The sequence below is a fragment of the Poeciliopsis prolifica genome, unplaced genomic scaffold (assembly GCF_027474105.1).
Source record: "Poeciliopsis prolifica strain line A6 unplaced genomic scaffold, Auburn_PproV2 SCAFFOLD071, whole genome shotgun sequence".
Lineage (NCBI taxonomy): Eukaryota > Metazoa > Chordata > Actinopteri > Cyprinodontiformes > Poeciliidae > Poeciliopsis > Poeciliopsis prolifica.
This window is the reverse complement of record NW_026562446.1, coordinates 1,273,757-1,296,254: the sequence shown is the minus strand read 5'-3', so window position 1 is coordinate 1,296,254 and position 22,498 is coordinate 1,273,757. Positions and strand designations below refer to the sequence as shown.

The 22,498-nt window shown below is 43.2% G+C and overlaps 1 pseudogene; it reads left to right on the top strand.

Annotated features, from left to right (window-relative positions):
- The first annotated feature begins 2,449 nt into the window (after nt 1-2,449).
- Nucleotides 2,450-21,077, top strand: LOC129352024 (very low-density lipoprotein receptor-like; annotated as a pseudogene).
- Nucleotides 21,078-22,498: the final 1,421 nt, after the last annotated feature.

Here is a 22,498-nt window from a genome sequence, read left to right as displayed (position 1 = left end):
ACAAGTCGCTGTTTGTGGTCAAACTTGGTCACTTTAAGGTAAGTCAGCTGTCTGTAAGATGTTTCTTATGATTTGTGTAGATTAAAACAATTAGTTTTGATAAAACAGCAAACCGAAGTGGACTGAAAGTCCATTAATCCAGAGAGCAGCGCGGAGACGGAACCGGGGGGATTTCATCAGGACAGTCCATAAAGGACCAGAGCTGGAGCTGATTTTCTTCAGATTCCTGTTTCTGCAGCTCATCTCCACAATGTCTGTGTTTAGATGCTACATTAATGCCCCAATATGGTGAAGATATGTTTTATTTTCCTGAATGTGAATGAATCAGGGATGATGAGACCATATAGAGACCCTCATGACAAAATTTAATTGGTGGACTGATTTATAACCCTAATCAGTAATTGCTTTTCATTTCCGGTGACCAAACTTTAATCTCTGCTGTTTGAAGGTTAATCTACAGGATTACTGATGAACTAAAACCAAACATGATGAACATCTGATGTTTTTACTTCTCTGAACAAATTGATTCATGATTTTTCTTTCCTTGTATCAAACTCTGGTCTCCACCATTAAAGTCAGACACAACAAGTTTATCCCACTTCCTTTCAGAATTAAATCCTGTTACAGTAAAAGGTGTTCAATTAAGACAAATTACTAGATAGTTCATCTTTAGTGGCACATTTAATCCACTTGTAGAGATTATTAACTAATTAAAATACTTCATGTTCCGGTTGAATGTTGCTCCATGTCTCCATCTAGTGGACTGATAGTAGAAGTGGCAGCAGCTGATGGCAGCTTCCTCTGCCTCTCTGCTGTCTGACTGCATTCACTGACACTGATATGAAGCAGAGAAGAAGAGCCAATCAGAGGAGGAGCAGCTGATCTTTTTCCAGCACTAATGATGTAAAGGATGATCAGAGTTGATGTGCAGATGAATGATGTGTGTTTCCTCTGCAGGTGAAGCTAGAAAGTGTGTGTGAGCTGATGTGGATTCAGCAGCATGGATCAGTTGTGAGGACAGAGAGGAGGGAGTCCCTCCCTCTCAAACCACTCGTGTGGGGAAGATGAGAGCCAGAGCAAAGGTCAGAGGTGAGGTCACATCTCTAACTGTCCACAGCCCTTTTCACACAGCGTTCACTATATCAGGCCAGAACAGACGTGGTGATGAAGCTGCTGCTGCTCCTCTTTGCTGATTCAGTTTTAATCATCATGTTTCTGTCAGGATCCATCAGAGACTCAAACCAGAACCAGAACCCAGCTGTGTGTCCTTTAAGAGCAACAGGTCAAGGGGTCCTCCTCTTAACTTTAAATCTCCTGGATCTCCACCATCAGAAAGGTGAGATGTTTCTAACTGCTGTAACTTCTGTTTATATCTGTTATTGTGGCCATGTGATGATACCAAGTTCTGTTGGGTTCTGTTGTCATGAAAACATTGGACTGAATTTCAAGTTATTTTTCTTTTCATACGTCAAAGATGTAACACGTATGATGTCTCAATGGAAACATGTTTCAATAATGAACATGTTACTATGAACACAATAAAGTTCAACTGGATCCATTGTACAAAAATCAAACAGGTCCATTTGGATCCACAGTCTCTACCCAGAGCTTCACTAGTTAACAAAATCTCAAAATCTGATCTGATGTTTACCGACATCAATTTAACCATCATTCATTGGACAGTTATTGACTCCATACAGAAGAATCTTATAAATCCTCAGTCAGGACTCACTCTTATAAACTATTATGTTGACATGACAGTTTGGACCAGAAACATTAACTGTTTTATTCTGTTTTGTTTAAGCCTAATTTTTCCAAATGAAACACTCATTATTTTGTCTGATATTAATATTAACACAAGAACAAATAGACAGAAGGAATTTTATTTCTAGGTTGTATTTGCATCTTTCTCTAAAATCTGATAAAAACAGATTCATTCTGAAATAAAACATTTTCTATGAATTATTTTTATGATTCCACCTCTGAAGTTCAAACATCATCCAACATGGCAGATTATCAACCATTTCTACAGTTAAACTAAATATTAGTGGATCTGATTGAGCAGTGGGCTTCAGTGTCTCTAATGGACCATCTGGTTCTGATTGAAGCTCCATCAGATCCTCCTTGGATGGTCAGAGTAGAAAGACTCCTGGTTCTGCTCCATGTCAAACTCAACACTAAATCACCAAACTTCTCTCAGTCATTTAAACCAACATGTTTGTCTCAGAAACTGATCTTTCTGCTCTTTAAAGAAGGCTGGACATTATTCAGGAGGATCAATGATCAGGAACATGTTGGAGGATTGGACCGGTTCTGATAGGAATCATGTAGAACATCAGGTTGATGATCTGTCTGGTTCTGGTTTTGGTTTACAGTCACATATAAAATTATCTTGAAAGCAACAAACAGAAAGTTTCAAATGAAAGTTTTTCTTTCACGATCCATCAGAGACTCAAACCAGAACCAGAACCAGAACCCAGCTCTGTGTCCTTTAAGAGTGATGGGTCAATGTTTCAACTCATTCACTTTAAATCTCCTGGATCTCCATCATCAGAGAGGTGAGCTGTATCTAATTGCTGTAACTCTGGAAACTGAACCAGTAAGAACTCAGATGTTTCCAGTTATATTTCCAGAGGTTTGATCCATTATCTACAGAAATCAGCTGCTCTGTTCTCATGAAAACACCTTCATATCTTTATCTCTGGATGTCAGGTTCTATGTTTTTTCTGTTTTTATTCCAAGTTTCTGTGTCCTGAGTCTCCTCGTTGTCCTGTCTTCCCCTTGATTGTTCCCAGGTGTCTCTCGTTCCCTTGATTACCCTCTGTGTATTTAGTCCCTCCTGTGTCCTCTGTTCCTCGTCGGGTCCTTGTCGTTGTTTGTTGTACTTTTGTCAGATTGTCGCTCGTTGTTTTGTGCCGCCCTTAAGACCAGTTGCTACCGGTGTGAGCCCTGGCTTCCGCTCAGCGTGCTGCCTGGCCGCGGACTCTGTATTTTTGTGGACTTATTTCATTAAATAATTTGTTATTCACCATATCTGGTCTCCAGCGCCTGCCTCAACCACCTCCACCCACACTTCATGACAGAAGGATCCGACCAAAAGGAATTATGGTGAGGCGAAAGAGATGCAGGGCCCAGATGGACCGTGAGGGACTGGATCCGCAGCAGTTGGAGTTGGCACAGAAGAATCTCTACAAGGATGTAGAGATCCTGCCTTCTCCGCTGCTGCTGGAGGAATGGGCTACCGTCGGACTATGACATGGCGAATTCACAAATTCACGCCCCGACAGCCACCATCAACGCTCCTCCGTTTCTAACTCCAGCCGGTTTCCAAATAAATTCAGAGGAAGATTTCAATCACCTCTTCAAGTTGTTTAAAAGGGACTCTTCCATGCTGGAGCTAGTTTTGAACTTTATGATGAGTTCGTCCAGCAAAGACATTCGGCTCCAGTTCCAGCCCCAGCGTCTGTTCCTCGTGCCGCTCCGCCGGACCCCGCTCCGGCTGCCGTTCCTGCTCCGCCGGACCCCGCTCCGGCTGCCGTTCCTGCTCGGCCGGACCCCGCTCCGGCTGCCGTTCCTGCTCCGCCGGACCCGCTCGGGCTGCCGTTCCTGCTCCGCCGGACCCCGCTCGGGCTGCCGTTCCTGCTCCGCCGGACCCCGCTCGGGCTGCCGTTCCTGCTCCGCCGGACCCCGCTCGGGCTGCGTTCCTGCCCGCCGGACCCCGCTCGGGCTGCCGTTCCTGCTCCGCCGGACCCCGCTCGGGCTGCGTTCCTGCTCCGCCGGATTCCGCTCCGCTTCGCTCCTGCTCCGCCGGATTCCGCTCCGGCTTCGGCTCCTGCTCCGCCGGATTCCGCTCCGCCTCCGTGGACCTGCTCCTCGTGCCGCTGCTCCGGCACCTCTATCCCTAGTGCTCCTCCCGAGTCCCCTAGTGCTCCTCCCGAGTCCCCTAGTGCTCCTCCCGAGTCCCCTAGTGCTCCTCCGAGTCCCCTAGTGCTCCTCCGAGTCCCCTAGTGCTCCTCCCGAGTCCCCTAGTGCTCCTCCCGAGTCCCCTAGTGCTCCTCCCGAGTCCCCCTAGTGCTCCTCCCGAGTCCCCTAGTGCTCCTCCCGAGTCCCCTAGTGCTCCTCCCGAGTCCCCTAGTGCTCCTCCCGAGTCCCCTAGTGCTCCTCCCGAGTCCCCTAGTGCTCCTTGGCGCCCAGGACGCCCTCCGGGCCTCCCCTGTGGGGTCTGCCGTGGGCGCCGTGGACGCCCTCCGGACCTCCCCTGTGGGGTCTGCCGCGGGCGCCGGGGACGCCCACCGGACCTGCCTCGACGCCTCCGCCCACTTTGTGGAAGTTTTCTGTTTAGTTTTGGACTCTTAGCCCCTCGTGTTTCCGCCCACCGTTTGTGGGTAGTTTTCTGTTTTTTGTTTTCTGGACTCTGGCCCTCCTCCGTCGCCCCTCCGCCCACCCTGGTTTTGTGTTTTGGACTTTGTTTTTGGGCGTCTGGTAGCCGCCCTTTAAGGGGGGGGTACTGTCAGGTTCTATGTTTTTTCTGTTTTTATTCCGAGTTTCTGTGTCCTGAGTCTCCTCGTTGTCCTGTCTTCCCCTTGATTGTTCCCAGGTGTCTCTCGTTCCCTTGATTACCCTCTGTGTATTTAGTCCCTCCTGTGTCCTCTGTTCCTCGTAGGGTCCTTGTCGTTGTTTGTCGTCTTTTGTCAGATTGTCGCTCGTTTGTTTTGTGCCGCCCTTAAGACCAGTTGCTACCGGTGTGAGCCCTGGCTTCCGCTCAGACCGTGCTGCCGCGACTCTGTATTTTTGTGGACTTATTTTCATTAAATAATTTGTTATTCACCATATCTGGGTCTCCAGCGCCTGCCCTCACCACCTCCACCACACACTTCATGACACTGGATGTGATGATGATGTTCTGTTGCTTCCTGGCTCCATGTCAGACTAACAGTGGATCACATTTCCACTGGAAATACCTGGTAAAGCCATTCTGGTCCATCAGGACTTGGTTCCTGTGTGCATTGTGAGAGCAGTTCAGCAGGAAGGAAGCTTCATGATGTGGTTGGTGAGATCTGCTGGAACTCAACCAAACTGAGCTGATATGGACCATCAGAGGTTCTGCTGGTTCTTAATGGGATCAGCAGGAACAATAAATCTTTACAATACTTAGATCACATGGTTCACTGCTCACATCCAGATGAATATTTCCTGACTTCCTAATTGTTCCTGGTTCCTCCACAGAGTGGACCAGCAGAGCTCAGAGGTTCCCAGTGGTCCATCTGCCCAGCAGCATCAAACACAGCTGGATTCCATATTTATGGTCTGAATATGAACAACAACTATTTTCCATGATTTCTATTCAAAGTCACCTTCATGCTGCACTTTGTAGACCAGAGGACTGTCAGTCTGTCCAACATCCATCTGGTGTTTGGCTCCATGATTTCACTCTGATGTTTCCTTATCTATTATTCTGTTCCAGCTGCTGGAGGAAAACATTGTTACTTTTGTGAAGAAAGAACTGAAGAAGATCCAGAAAGTTCTGAGTCCAGATTACCCAGAACATTCAGAGAGTGAGAGAGATGATGAGGTGTTGGAAGTGATGATGAAGAGCAGAGGAGGAGCAGCAGAGAGGCAGTGATGAAGATCACAGTGAACTTCCTGAGGATGATGAAGCAGGAGGAGCTGGCTGACCATCTGCAGATCAGTAAGAGGATTTCTTCAGAGATTTGAATTGATAGATAAATTACACATTTGCTGAAGTGATGTAATAAAATTCAAAAGATGATTTTTCTGTCATATCTGATTTTTATTATTATTTTAATTTAGGACATTTTGATCCCGTTTGTCAACATTAAACTTAAATCTGGTCTGAAGAAGAAGTTCCAGTCTGTGTTGAGGGGATTGCTAAAGCAGGAAGTCCAACCCTTCTGACAGATCTACACAGAGCTCTACATCACAGAGGGAGGGACTGGAGAGGTCAATGATGAACATGAGGTCAGACAGATTGAAACAGCATCCAGGAAACCACACAGACCAGAAACAACAATCAGACAAGAAGACATCTTTAAAGTCCCACCTGGAAGAGATCAACCAATCAGAACAGTGATGACAAAGGGAGTGGCTGGCATTGGGAAAACAGTCCTAACAGAAGTTCACTCTGGACTGGGCTGAAGACAAAGCCCACCAGAACATCCAGTTCATATTTTCCATTCACCTTCAGAGAGCTGAATGTGCTGAAAGAGAAAAAGTTCAGCTTGGTGGAACTTGTTCATCATTTCTTTACTGAAAACCAAAGAAATCTGCAGCTTTGAACACTTCCAGGTTCTGTTCATCTTTGATGGCTTGGATGAGAGTCGACTTCCACTGGACTTCCACAAGGAGATCCTGACTGATGCTACAGAGTCCACCTCAGTGGATGTTCTGCTGACAAACCTCATCAGGGGGAAACTGCCTTCCCTCGCTCTCCTCTGGATAACCACACGACTGCAGGAGCCAATCAGATCCCTCCTCAGTGTGTTGGCATGGTGACAGAGGTCAGAGGGTTCAATGACCCTCAGAAGGAGGAGTACTTCAGGAAGAGATTCAGAGATGAGGAGCAGGCCAGCAGGATCATCTCCCACATGAAGACATCACGAAGCCTCCACATCATGTGCCACATCCCAGTCTTCTGCTGGATCACTGCTACAGTTCTGGAGGATGTGTTGGAGAGCAGAGAGGGAGGAGAGCTGCCCAGAACCCTGACTGAGATGTACATCCACTTCCTGGTGGTTCAGACCAAAGTGAAGAAGGTCAAGTATGATGGAGGAGCTGAAACAGATCAACACTGGAGTCCAGAGAGCAGGAAGATGATTGAGTCTCTGGGAAAAACTGGCTTTTGATCACTGCAGACAGGAAACCTGATCTTCTATGAATCAGACCTGACAGAGTGTGGCATGGATATCAGAGCAGCCTCAGTGTACTCAGGAGTGTTCACACAGATCTTTAAAGAGGAGAGAGGTCTGTACCAGGACAAGGTGTTCTGCTTCGTCCATCTGAGTGTTCAGGAGTTTCTGGCTGCTCTTCATGTTCATCTGACCTTCATCAACTCTGGGGTCAACCTGATGGAAGAAACACAAACATCTAAGAAATCTTCATTACTTAATGAATCTGACCTAAAGTCTCTCCATCAGAGAGCTGTTGACCAGGCCTTACAGAGTCTAAATGGACACCTGGACTTGTTCCTCCGCTTCATCCTGGGACTTTCACTGCAGACCAATCAGAGACTCCTACAAGGTCTGCTGACACAAACAGGAAGTAGCTCACAGACCAATCAGGAAACAGTTCAGTACATCAAGGAGAAAATCAGTGAGAATGTGTATGCAGAGAAAAAGCATCAATCTGTTCCACTGTCTGAATGAACTGAATGATCATTCTCTAATGGAGGAGATCCAACAGTCTCTGAGTTCAGGAAGTCTCTCCACAGATAAACTGTCTCCTGCTCAGTGGTCAGCTCTGGGTTTTCATCTTAGTGTATCAGGAAAAGATCTGGATGTGTTTGACCTGAAGAAATACTCTGCTTCAGAGGAGGTTCTTCTGAGGCTGCTGCCAGTGGTTAAAGCCTCAACAAAGCTCTGTAAGGACACACATTGTTACTGTAGTTATTTGATAGGTAAAAATCTGCTAATTATGAGGTAAATATTCATGTTTCAATGTCTCTTCAAAGTTTCCCATTGCAGGGGTGTTAAAAAAAACACAGATTCCTTCAGCAACTGGACATAGTGTACATATTAAAGCAGCAAATTCCTCCACTGTTAAAAATGAAATAGGAATTTTGTGGGATTTATTAATGCTCTTTCAGCCTCCTTGTTACCTGTAATTCAGTCCTGGAGGTCCAACTAGAATGAACCAGTTCACCACAAATGCAAAGGTTGTGTAAAATACGATAGATCCTTCTCTTCCAAAAAAACATTGTTAATTTGAAAGAAATACATTTTGAAGAATTGTATTAATACCATATTTTCCTCCCTGTCTCCTCGACTGAGTGGCTGTAACCTCTCAGAGAGACTGTGAAGCTCTGTCCTCAGTTCTCAGCTCCCAGTCCTCCAGTCTCAGAGAACTGGACCTGAGTAACAACAACCTGCAGGATTCAGGAGTGAAGCTTCTCTCTGCTGGACTGAAGAGTCCAAACTGCAACCTGGAAACTCTCAGGTAAAATGTTCTCAATCCTGGTGAAACCAGATTTCTGTCCATTATATCTATCAGTTATGATGCAAATGTTTTCTCAATAATAGAATAAAATATTAATAGATGTCTTACTGTGAGATGGATGTTTCCCATACATTGGTTTTCTCAATTTTTTTTTTTTTTTTTTTACCAAACATGAGTTTTGTTTGGAGGACAATTTTATACAATCCTTTTATTTAACAATTTGATTCTTGTTCAAAACATAGTTTTTTGTGAGTGCAGCTCAGTTTTTCATCTCTGTATCCAACAGTTAAACATGTAAAGATGAAACTGTAGATTTGCTCTGCTTTGATTCAAGCTGCTGTTTTCCCTCAAACCAGCTCTGATGCTGATCCTCAAACTGAGCCTGATGCTGATCTTCAGCCCAGCCTTGATTCTCAGGCTTCATTGGACTCTTTCTGTTAAAACTGACATGGATTCATTTAGTTCATAGAGGAATTTAATATTTCTCTTGCCAGCCTCCTTGTTGCCTTTAGTTCAGTCCTCATGGCTGGAGGCCCAAATATAGATTGAACCAGTTCACAACAAAAGGCAACATGATTATATATAAAACAGTTCATTAAATCAGTAAAGAGGAACATTGTTGACTGGAAAAAATGACATTTTTATGAATTGTTTAATAACATATTTTCCTCCCTGTCTCCTCAGACTGAGTTACTGTAACCTCTCAGAGAGAAGCTGTGAAACTCTGTCCTCAGTTCTCAGCTCCCAGTCCTCCAGTCTCAGAGAACTGGACCTGAGTAACAACAACCTGCAGGATTCAGGAGTGAAGCTTCTCTCTGCTGGACTGAAGAGTCCAAACTGCAACCTGGAAACTCTCAGGTAACTACAGATCGTTCGATCGATCCATCCATCCATCCATCCATCCATCCATCCATCCATCCATCCATCCATCCATCCATCCATCCATCAGTTCAGACCTTGGTCTCTACCTCAATCTTCTCATTTCTCATCATGTGATGAATTGTGTGTCTGCAGCTTATCAGGCTGTTTGGTCTCAGAGGAAGGCTGTGCTTCTCTGGCCTCAGCTCAGACCTCCAACCCCTCCCATCTGAAAGAGTTGGACCTGAGCTACAATCATCAGGAGACTCAGGAGTGAAGCTGCTGTCGGCTGGACTGAAGGATCCACACTGGAGACTGGAAGCTCTCAGGTATGGAGGAACCTGCTGCAGGAGCAGAGAAGGTCTGATAGAGAGGAAGAGGGAGAAATGTCTTTAGTCAGTCTGCTGGAAAACATTTAGTTTGTTGAATGTGATGCAGCTTCTCCTTTTGAATGTTTGTATTTCTGGATATTACAGTGAGGCCACAGCAGGTTTTCAGCAGCAGGCTGTTAGTGTTTCATTCCTTCATCTGTGTGTGGAGTGTGGATGGATCAGGTATCCAGGTGTGGATCAGAGTTTAGATTGATTGTATTTTAATGCTGATTATTAAATCAGGTGGAGCTTCCAGAAATGTTTCCTTAGTTTCCTGATGTCCTTTTAGGCTTCAGTGAGTTTCTTCAGGTTGTTACTGAGGGATTTCCTTTCTCCTCTCTGTTGGAGCTTTTCCTGTGTTTGGAGAAATGAGTTGTGCTGCAGCAGCACCAACTGTCCTTCCTACATCCACTGCAGTTTGCAATCCAGATGTTGGACTGTTCCTGTCTCAGTGGAGGACAATGTGTGTCTGAGAGACATGTAATGTCCATGTTTGCTGCTGAAAGAGACTGATGGTCTGACCCCCCTCCTCCTTTCAGGGTGGAGCCTGCTGGAGGCCGATTCTTGACTCCAGGTCTGAGGAAATGTAAGTGTGTTTTTCATCTGATTCATGACAACAAAGCAGCTCACATTCAACCATCTTCAAACTGTCACATCACTCATTCAGGAGTCAAAGTGTCAATAAATGATCAATAACTGCAGCTGGATTGTGTTTGTTCTCTCCATCAGATTCCTGTGAACTCACCATCGACACAAACACAGTGAACAGAAAACTCAAACTGTCTGAAGACAACAGGAAGGTGACATGTGTGGAGGAGCTTCAGTCATATCCTGATCATCCAGACAGATTTGATGTCTGGAATCAGCTGCTGTGTAGAACTGGTCTGACTGGTCGCTGTTACTGGGAGGTTGAGTGGAAAGGAAATGTTGATATATCAGTGAGTTACAGAAGAATCAGGAGGAAAGGAATCAGTGGAGACTCTAAGTTGGATATAATGATCATTCCTGGAGTCTGAGATGCTCTGATGTTTATGGTTACTCTGTCTGTCACAATAACATAGAAACTCGTCTCTCCTCCTCCTCTGTCTCTAACAGAGTAGCAGTGTATGTGGACTGTCCTGCTGGCATTCTGTCCTTCTACAGAGTCTCCTCTGACTCACTGATCCTCCTCCAACACTTCAACACCACATTCACTGAACCTCTGATTCCTGGATTCTGGTTCTGGTTCAGTTCTGGTTCTTCAGTGTTTCTGATCTGATTTGAGTCTAAAGAGTCTAAAGTTTTTCCTCCTGTCAGAGAAACTCTCTCACTGTTGAACATAATTCAGTCTCTACAATCTATTTCTTAGTGAAACAAGTCCTTTAAAGATGGAAGCTGGGATTATTCCAGGATTATTCCAGGATCATTCCAGGATTATTCCAAGATCCTCATATTTTTCTGTTTGTTTCAAGTCAAAGCTTCACTCTGAATATCAAGATTTTTTTCTTATTTTTTCCTTTCATTCATCAGATTTCATTGAAATATTGATCAGTTTTTCTCATCTGATCATTTTCTGTTTCTACCGGCTCCTATTTTTCTCAACATGTCAGATTTGAATATTAAATCTTCCTTTCATAAATTTGCTGCAGGTTTTCTTCATGTGTTTTAAATAAAAACATTTTCTTCTGCATTTTTTTCCATTTGCTGATATGCATTAAATGTCCATATCAGTAAAATTATTGATACATTTGAACACACTCCTGATCAAATTTAAATATTTGCATTAAAATGATTTTTTTAATCAACTCTGCCTTTCAGAAAGTCCTAGTTAAAGTAAAACATTCCCATCCCATGAAGGTCAGAGGTCAATGCTTTGAAGCATAAAGTGGGAAATCTTAATATTTTCTGTTTCATTCAGAACTTCTACCTGAAACTCACAACCTGCAGAACATTTTTCTCTTTGGAGAAAAAATCCAAAAGCCAGTCAGAACCAGCATTAATCAGCTAGTGTTTAAAATATAATTTTAAATTAGCACAATAGTACACAGGATAACCTTGATGCATATGAAATATACTATGGAAAGTTAGAGTACACTCTATGTTCACATGAATTTAGATAAAGATCCAAACTAAAACAACTGCTGATTCTCTGAAACTTACATAAATTTCTAATCAGAAGACAGTCTTGTACTCCCTAAGGATGGTTTCAGAAAGGGAGCGTATTTGCTATCAGAACAATAAATTCTTTACTCAGGATTGAAGAGTTCAGACAAACATTAAAAACTATAGAAGTCTTTTACAAAATATAATCAAAATGTATTAAGATATTTCCTTAAGCATTAAACAGCATGTTTTGAATTAGTTAGTTTTAGATCCAAACTTATAGTTAGTATTTAGAATTAGATTTGTGCGAGTTTGTTTCAAAATACAAACTCGCACAAATCATTTTGAGGCAGAGATAACGCTGCAGAAAGACCCCAGGCCGGGAATCGAACCCAGGACCTTCTTGCTGCAAGGCAACAGGGCTACCAACTGCGTCACTGTTGTGAAGTGAACAATTCATAGACTGAGGTCCAGACAAAAGTCAGGGAGCAAAAACAATCTTAATACATCTGCAGACGGAGAGCAAGAAATAAACTGCATTAGGCACAAATTAGGATCCGCTCTGAGGAACCCAGAGTTGCATAGTTACTTTATTCATCTCTCTTTACTACCGAGGCGGAGACTCGATCTTCCAAGACCAAACAAAAGAAACAAAGGAAAACATACGAAACCTTGTATGTTCATTCACTGTAATGTCTATGGGAGGTGAAAACTAAACACTTTATCTCCATGCAGGGAAGGCCACGGGAAAAACAGCGAGTTCCCAAATAACTGTCTGGGGAAGTTCAACAACCCTGGAAACTTACTACAGTACACACATCTTGGTTCATTAGTTTGTACACCGTTTCCAGCTGCACAGAAAAACACCTTGACTGAGATACAAAAAACATTACATTTATATGAAACATAAAGAAACATCATTTAATACGAATAACCCTTCTTCAAACTGTGCAGCCAAGTTTGTTGCATGTTTACGTTAATTAGATGAATTTATAAGCAGATCCATTTTAATTTCGCCACATCACATAGTATCATTTCTAACTAAGATGAAAAATAATCAGCGGATCCAGGCGATCAGCAAAGATGGGCCTCATGGTGATCGGTATCGAAATCGGCAGCAATAAACCGGATCTTTTCCTCCCTACCAAAGACCTTTCTAAAAAGTCCGTATTGACTTTTGGCTGGTATCAAAGCCAGTCGGTTCTGCTGCTGTTAATATTGATACGCACCCTGCTCCTTTCTCTGACCGTGAAATAATCCCGTTAAGCCTTTGGCTCTGGACGCCCGGCATTCCTAGAGCCGTCTGTTGGAAGAGGAACAACAGTCTTCTCTCATATGAGGATGTTACTGAAAGCATCAGATCCCTGATTAAATCCCGCTGGGAGGAAAAGCCTGGAGACAAAACTCCTTTAGTCCTTTTTGGGAACTGTTCAAATATGACAGAGGAAAATCCAGCAGATCCTTCAGCAGGAACCTTGCAGAAAAGAGAAGGCAAGAGGAAGAAAGTCTTTGCTCTCAGACAGCTTCTTTATCCAGGATCAGCCATGATGACCTTCATGAGGATGACCTTTCTCTCCTTAGTGAAGGTCAAACTAAACTGGATGAAATATAGAAAGAGAAGCTGGAGGCGCGTTTGTCAGGTCTGGAGCCAGATGGTTGGAGGAAGGGGAGCTGTTCTTCCTACTGTTTTGGTTCAGAACAATCTAAACTTCATGAGACTTTAGACTCACTTAAAGTTCATGACAAGATTGTATCAGACCATAAAACTCTTGGTTCATTTGGTTCCAGTTCCTACAACAACCTCTACTCCTCTGAAGACTCCCATGAAAAGCTTCTTTTCTGATTGACTCCATGAAACATTGTGAAGTTGATCTGAGAACAAAATGTGTGATGCTAACCTCACGCTACAGGAAGTAGAAGAGGATATTTGAAGCCTTAAAACAACCAATCAGCAGGTAGTGATGGGCTGTCAAGTAGCTTTATGAGAAATGTGTCAAAGATGTGAGTCCCTTTATTCTCAGGCTCTTTCAGAAAGTATTGATGGTGGAGAATTGCCTCCTACTTTAACACAAGGCCTTTTACTCTGATCCCAAAGGCTGGCAAAGACAAGTTACCCATTGACAACTGGAGACCTATTTGCTGACTGAACAATGACTGGAAAGTTTGGATTTGGCCAGAAGAATGAAACAAACCCTCAGTTCTATTATTGATGAATCTCAATCAGGCTTCATGTCCCACAGACACAAACAACCTGAGGCTTGTGCTGGATCTACTGGACCCTTCAGAACCAATCAATGATAACAGCTTGATTTGCTTGTTGGACTTTTATAAGGCTTCTGACTCTCTAGAGGACGGCTTTACGTATGGGAGCTTAGAAACATTTGCTTTCAGGCCATATTTCATATCCAGCCTCTTTACAAGAAGGTAACTGCTGTGTTAAACTGGTTCCTGTCCCAGATTCCCAGTATCCAGAGGAGAGAGACTGGGCCGCCCAGTTTCCCCTATTTATTCCTGATGGCAGCCCAACTTCTTGCAACATTTATTCTGGAAAACAAAATGCGCCGCATCCCAGTTGCTGATGGAGAAACGTGTATCAGTCCAGTTGCTGATGACACGACTCTGTTTCTGAGAGATGCCGACCAAATTCCTGTTATCCGTCATCCAAACTTTCTCTGATGCTTCAGGCCTCAAACTCCATTTAAACTCATGTGAATCGCTTCCCATGTCATCCTGTCGCCAATCCATCTTTACAACATTCCTGCTGCTGAAACACAAGTTTCTCATCTTGCTGTAATTATCACAAAAGATGCCAAAGAAAGACGCCAGCTTGACCTTTGACCCTACAGCCGATGAAAGCAACAAGAAATGAAAGCAGTGGCTTCAAAGAGATTCATGTTTAAGAGGAAGAAAACTGTGATCTAAAGCTGCAGGAAGATCCAGACTAACTTGTGCTGCACTAGCATTAAATGTCCATATCAGTAAAACTATTGATAAAATGCTCCACAGAAGACCCAAAGATGGTGTCCAATCTTTGGACAGTGCCAAAGACAGTTAGACTCTCTGCTAGATGAGGCTGCATCACATAACAAAAGGTTCAGGCTGTGGCTGCAGCAGGGGATGAATGGAGCCTCTGGACATCTTTGCTGTATTAAAGCTTCAGCAGCCTTGTTTATTGCCCTCATATTAGAGGCATTATGGTAACTTTGCCCTCTACAATCACCAAATCCAAGCCCAAACTCTCCAGTACCCCTGTTAGTGTGAGGCCTTTCCCAGTTGTGTCCTTCACAGCAGTGAAACCCACAAAAGACTCTGCAATAGTGACTTTTTTCTTCCCATCTGTATCAATATATGGAATGATGACTGAGGCCTGCTCTGCTTTGAAATATTCCAGTTCCACTGCAAAGTCCTTGGAGGCTTTGGTCTGGGCAGATATTTAGCCCAAACACTCTGATATTGAATCCAGCAGTTCATTCTGAGGCAGCATGTCGATATCCAGGGGTTTGTTTGGAGTTTGCAGCCTTTCTAACATGTTCTGCCAGTGTGATCAGATCGTGCTCTGAGCTCCAGGATTCACAGAAAAGCTCCAGTTTTAGGATTTCCTAGCTGACAATTTTCCCCTTTAGTGGCAAGTTTCTCTCTGCAAGGAAGAGGATGCAGTCAATAACTGGAGCCAACACATTTCTCCAGTTGCTTTTCCAGCTGCTGGTTCTCTGCAGTTCACTATCAATAGTCTTACCGAGGCGTAAGCCACATTCTTTCACATCAGAGAAGCGTTTATGTGACACTACTGGTTTCATGGGGCTTCAGTGTTTTTGAAAGACATGGCCAGTTATTATTCCCTCCACAAGCCACATGGCAGGAACTTTAGCTTCTCCAAAGAGCTTTCATGCAAAACATAGACTTTGTTAGTATTTCTGGAATACAGTAACCATCTCCTTCAACTTTCTCTCCATTAGACAGTAAACCAAACCAGTAAGCTTTGGGAAAACACCTGTTACTCTCCTCTGGTCTTGGATTTGGGCCATCAGAACCATTTTCAGCCATGATGCCTAAATGTTCCCGTTTTGTGTGGTAAAGGCCATTAGATGGATCTTGTGATAAAGCCTCGTCTCAACCCTCTCTGCAGCTCTGCTCCTCTCTCTCCATCTGCATAGAAACATTTCAAGATCAACATTTTTCTTCTCTTTCCTTTCTAAATGGGTTACATGTATTTGTAAAAATGATTGTTGGAGAATAATTGATAAAAATAAATGCTGCATCCTGTAAGATTAAAATGTATTTACCTAAACAGATATTATTGTCCTCAGCTTTATTTGAGCACAAAACATGCACCAGCAGTGACATTGTAGGAACACGACTGATGATGATGATCAGCCCTTATCAATATGTTTGATTATTTTCTTCATACATTCTGCTGCAGGTGAATCTGTGACTGTTACACATCAAGATTTTATTTTCCTCAACTTTGTCTCAATATAACTATCTTTAAATATCTGAAGCTTTTTTTATTCTTTTTCTCTTCAAATATGCATTTTGCTGCTTTAATGTTAAATTTTTGCCATGAAAAGATGAGATGCAGGTCGAATAGGAGTAAAATAATCTGATCTTCACTTCAGGTTGCAGTGATATTTCTCAGACTGTGCAGGAAAATGAAACGTTTTGACTCATTTGCTGTATTGTCTTTAAAATCACTTTCAGTTTTAACTAATAAATCATCTGAACTGTAAATCATTTAAAATGAAGGTGAGCGTTTCCTTTTCTCTCAGCACCGTCCTGGACAAGCGAGGAGACGTTGGCGTCCACAAGAAGGTGATCGACAACGTCCAGACTCCTCTGGGGATCGCCGTCGACTGGGTCTACAAGAACCTGTACTGGTCCGACCTGGGAACCAAAACCATTTCTGTGGCAAACTTCAACGGAACCAAACGGAAAGTTCTGTTCAACACGGGCCTGAGAGAACCCGCCTCCATCGCCGTGGATCCTTTATCTGGGTGGGTGGAAACGGTTTGGGTTTTTCCTCTGGCAGAACTCTGATCTGCTGACCGGACGTTTTCTGTACTGGTCTCAGGTTTCTGTACTGGTCTGACTGGGGAGAGCCGGCCAAGATCGAGAAGTCTGGTATGAACGGAGCGGACCGGCAGGTTCTGGTGGCGACTGACATCCAGTGGCCAAACGGGATCACACTGGTAGGAATGGAGGCAAAACTCCTCCAAAATAAAAGCCTTCAGCTGAAGTTATAAAAATCTATTTATGGTGGAATATTTAGATCTGAAGCTGTTTCTGAAACTGTTTTTGATCTTTTTGTGTCTTCAGATCTGATCAAAGGCCGGCTGTACTGGGTCGACTCCAAGCTGCACATGCTCAGTAGCGTCGATCTGAACGGAGACAACAGGAACAAAGTGCTGCAGTCTGCAGACTTCCTGGCTCATCCATTCGCTCTCACCGTGTTCGAGGTTCGTTTGGCCTTCAGCTTTCGTTCATTTAGACTTACTGAAGAAATGCTGCTGCATTTTAATAAAGTTTATTTGTTTAGCACATTTCAGCAAATTCAAAACTCTTCATATCATAAAACATAACAGTAAAATACAAAGTTTTAAGCAATAAAATGTTTACAGAATTATTTCTAATGGTACAAAAAGGATTTAGTCAAATGAAAATCTGTAAAAAAAAAAAAAAAATTACCATGATCAGAATAATTGCTTACTGAAATAATCAGTTGCAGCTCTGTATGAAAGTCGGCCATGTTTGGTTCTGTTGGCAGGATCGGGTTTTCTGGACGGACGGTGAAAACAAAGCCATCTTCGGCGCCAACAAGTTCTCTGGTTCTGATGTCGTCACGCTCGCCAGCAACCTGAACGACCCTCAGGACGTCATCGTCTACCATGAGCTGATCCAGCTGGCTGGTGAGGGGTCAAGGTCACCCAGTTTAACCCAGAACTGGTGTGGAACAAGTTCTCCAGCTTGATTTGGGCTTCAGTTACTCAGTGATTCATTTGTTTTGTTTTTCTGCAGGTACCAACTGGTGCACAGAGAAAGTGAAATGGCGGCTGCAGCTTCTTGTGTCTTCCTGCTCCACAGATCAACAAACATTCCCCCAAGTACAGCTGCGTGGTCCTGCAGGCCAGGAGCTGGCAGCAGACGGCCAGCGCTGCAGACCCGGTGAGCTCTGCACAGAAATGCAAACACTGATTCTGCTGCAGCTTTTCAACATCAACCTCTTTCCACTGCTGAAGTCTTTTTGTTTTCAATATAGTAAGAACCACTCGCCTGTTTTTAAGGCTTCTAGAGGAGAAAAGGAAGCGGCGTCTTGAATTTTAAGTTGTGGGTAAATGTCTGCAGTGGTCCAGTTTGCAGCGGCTCCAGGATTGTTTGCAACAATTAGCGGTTGCAGGAGTGAAGGCAGAGCAGCGGCGCTGGCCTTTCCCTCCTGCTGGACGACCGGTTGCTTAGAGACCCTTTGTTTTTCCCTGCGGCTTCGCTCCTTTCACAGATTAGCCTTTTCAAACCCAACAGAAACCTGACAGCTGAATCCGCAGCACTAATTGGACTCTGGTTCCAGCCGGGACTCGCGGATCGCTGGACCGTCTTCATGACGGCGCTCAGAACAAAACTGCAGGAAACGCTGAGAATCTGTGGAGGATTAAGAGTTTTAACTGAGTATAAACATGCTGAGGTTGTCGGTTCAAAAAACCCAACAGAACAGGGGGAATCCATATCTTTCAGACATCGAACCTTAAAAACCAAATTTTATCACCCAGCTCGACTGCATCCTTGATCTTCTGAGTTGCTTCCATTTTTCCTCTAGTTTCTGGTTGTTCCACATTTCGTTAAAGTATTTACTCTAAACTTGGTCAATTTAGTTCTTTATATTGGGAAGCTTACTTAAATCCCATTTGGAGGTTTAGCAGGACTGAAGCTCTCTGCTGAACCTCTGTTGGTGCAGTGAAAATGGGTGCCTGTCCCTTTAAGACTAATTCCTGCCCGTCCAGCCCATTTTCCAGCTGGGCCGACCGGGAACTGTAGAGCTTTGTGAGGCTGCTGCTCCGGCCGACTCTAATCCAGTTAGAAACACAAAGTGAACAGAAGCTCAACTCACAGCGACAAACGACTGTTTTTATTGTTCACGCCGTTACAGATCAGTGGAGGTTTTTCCTTCAGTGGGAGCTGAAATCATAGACGTTTCAGTTTTTTTATTGCTTACAATGAGAAACTTGAAATCCCATAATGCTTTGAGTGGGGAGATTTGTTTACATTTCATGAAGAGAGTTTTTTTTATTTTCCTCTTCACAGAATGACTGATCAGAACCGAGAAACTCAAAGCTCCTCAGAAATGTCAGCAGCTTCTTGATATTTGTGATAATTCACAGGAATATGATCATTACTGACTGTTTCAGAGCCTAATATATGCTATATGTGGGATAATGTAACAAAATGAACCCTGCAATTTTTTCTACATTAGGAATCCAGATTTGGCTGCAGAACTCAAATAGAAGTTTATGCACACAGTGTGACGACGCCTCTGATCATTGTGCAATAAGACCAAAGGCTCCAGTATAGTCAATAAATTACTATAAATAACCTTCATCACAAAAAGTGACATCAGATTTAGTTTTTATTTTGTCTTTGGCAAAAGACCTCAAGCCATTTCTCCTGTTAGCACTAAACTAGCTAGCATTTGTTTCACTGTATTTACCCAGAATGCCTATGCTGTAGTTCACTTCCTGCTTTGGAACAATCTGTGGTTCGTTCATATGCATTCAAACTGCACCAGCCTTCACTTCAACCAAACAGGCCGATGTTTGTAGGTGGACCAGAGTTCAGTTCCACATTCACACCTCCCCACATGAACTGGCCTTTCCAGGCAAAAGGACCAGACTTCCCAGTGTGTCGTTTATTACAGGATGGTGAAACCATTCATGCAGATTGCAGCGACTCTCCCATCCTCTTGATTTGCATCAGATAACCAGTTTACTCTCCAGAGATCTGGTCTACATTCAAAGAGAACTCAGAAATGGGACGACCTTGAATGCTTAAGGTTTGTTGTTGCTCTTCTAGTGACAGACTCTTCCTGTGAGGACGGTAGTGAAGCTGTAACGCAGCCTAAAGGTAAACCTAACGCCGTCATCTCAGCATGCTGGGCTCTCAAATCAAGTAGCTTCCAGTTTTTCTCCTCTTGGCAAGATTTTTCTGAATTAACCTTCTCTTCTGCTTTAACTGAAACTTCTGCTGCTTTGGTCCTGATCTGAATCTAAGAGCTGAAATTAACCTGTAATTCCTCAAATCTTCTAATCCAGCTGGATTATAAATGTTCAGTTGGATCATTTCAACCTGGAAACTCTTGGAAGAACTTAAATTCCCTGTTTTATTTTTTACTGAAGTAATTTTGATCTTAATCAGAAACATGAGGAATCCCTGTGACTTGTTGCTAAATGCTGAACAATCCATGTGACATTCGGTCATCACCTCTCTGCTGCTGGAGTTTAAAGCTCTGACAAATTAATCTAGTACAGGAGCGCCATCTAGTGTAGAAAATGGGAAGTACACATGCAATATTTGGCTCAAACAAAACCTACACATTCTTGCCTGACTGTAGTTTACAAACCTCAAAACCTGCTGGAAGATTTTTAGTTTTGCTATTTGAACCTTTTTTTACCCCCCTATTCTGCATTTGTAAAGATTAATGCAGGAATTCGCTGAAGCTCGTTTTGATTGAGAGCTTTAGATTTACACCAAGCTGATATTTGGCAAATATTTTCTGCTTCAGAAAATGAGCCTTTAGCCTCCAAATGAAACATCCCAGCAGTTTTACTGCTGTTTGCACTGTACAATGGCTGCTGGAAAAGACAACCGTAATCTAGAAACCATTTGCTGCTTGTTTCTGCAGGGCTCCACTTCTCCTTTTCAAAGCTATACGATTGTACAGTGGTGAATCTGTTTAGATTTTTATTTTGGAATTGGTGACAATAAGTCTTAAAACGGCTCACTGAACTAAGCAGACTTGAACATTATCTAAGATTGAGTTTTGCAGGTTTTGTGTAGACCATGACCCTATCCTAAACTCTTTAAGTTTATGAAGTTACTGATTTTGTCGTCTCTTCCAGAAGCCAATGTGAGCACATCTATCCAAGTGGACTCCACAGCCAGAGGCTCTGCTGCTGCCTGGGCCATCCTACCTGTCTGTAAGTGCCTCTGCCTCCTCCTCTGAGGTCAAACATGAGGTCAAATCTGTTTCCCAGCAGCCTGTGTCTCTGCTGCAGTGCTGCTGGCCATGGCCGGAGCGGGCGCCTACCTGATGTGGAGGAACTGGCAGCTGAAGAACCAGAAGAGCATGAACTTTGACAACCCAGTCTACCTGAAAACCACAGAAGAAGACCTCAACATCGACATCACCCGCCACGGCGCCAACGTGGGCCACACCTACCCAGCGGTGAGTTTAATTTTTTTTAAATCTGATATTTGGAAATCTTCAAGTCAATATTTGTGATGTGGTTGAAAATGCTGCCATTTCCTCTCAGTTAAATAAAATCCCATCTTTCCTTCCTCCGTTTCTGTTCACAGATTTCCATAGTGAGCACAGACGATGATTTATCCTGATCGTTCTCAGGATTTTGGTTTTTTATTTCTTCTCCTTGCGGAAACCTCCTCCGTGTTACGATGCCAACGGTTTCGCCGTAACGGCGGACCTTACAGTTCAACCACATGCCTTCAGAAGTGCATTAAGTCCTGATCTGTGGTGAAGAGGAAATGTTATTTATTATGTGAATACTTCCATGAGTTTTCCACATTCACTCCACAGTGTTGAGGAATTTTTATTCTTGCTTTTCTGGCGTCGTCTTTGCCGTCTGTTCAGAGAACAGTTTGTCTTTGAGGGTCTTTCATGTCCAGCCTGGACTGAACCTCTGAAGACCAGGCGTCTTCATCAACCCGTTTCCTGGTTCCGATTCAACCGGGTCAAAGTTCTCAGGTCTCAACGGGGAAACAAGTCTGGAGACTAAAAGTATTTAATTATGAAACAGATTGTTAATATTTCTGATCATGCTTTGCTGACTGACATTAAGGTTTCTTCTGTTAATTGCATTATTATTATTGCTGCTGCTGAGATCACCATGGTTGCAGCGTTTGTAAACAGTGTAAATATATTTCCTCCCTCAGAGACGTGACTGTAAATCAGGACTCTCTCAATGCACTTTGATCAATGTTCTCTGTAAATAAGATTGTAAACACTGACTTGAATCTTTTTGCTATGGCTGGTTCCTCACCAGAGTTCAATTATTTAAGGAGAGCAGAGGAGGAAAAAACATGAATTTGGTAAAAATGACTTTTGTATGTTTGTGCTGTTGCTGTGAACTTTTTATAGCCTTGTACAGTGAAGGAGAATGAAATGATCTGTATCTGAAGGAACTGATTCACAAAGAAATTTTGAATTAAAACATCAGTGTTAAAAATCCCTTTGAATTTTTTTAATTTGAGTGAAATGGGTCAAATATACAAGTTGCATCATAAGGTCTTTCTGGTTTACTTCCTTACCAGATCTACTTATGATTCTGAAAATATTATGTCAAATTTACATTTCCAGGTCTAAAGTAAAAACTAAACATTTTCATGTTTGGAAGGAAATTCTTGTCCCATCCATCCCCCAGTTGGAGTTGATGTCTGATCTGCAAAGCAATTTTATACCATTTCTAATGGTACAGATTGAAAAGAATTTTCTGCATTTGTTCTCTTGGCCATTTGCATCATCCTGCAAAGAAATTCATACATTTAAGGTTTCCACATAATTCAGGTTCCTTAGTGGGGACAGCTACATTAAATTATCACTTTGCAGTTCTAACAATATCTACAGTTTAATGGCAGATCTGTGAGGGCTAAAGGATTCCAAGCATCAGGGTGATATCTGTCAGCACTGCTTCACATGTGGACAAAAAGCCACATTCCTTGTTCCTGCAGGTGGATGTAGTTTAGGAAATGGGAAGGAGTTGCTGGTCAGCAGTAACCCAGTTTACCTCCCTCACTCC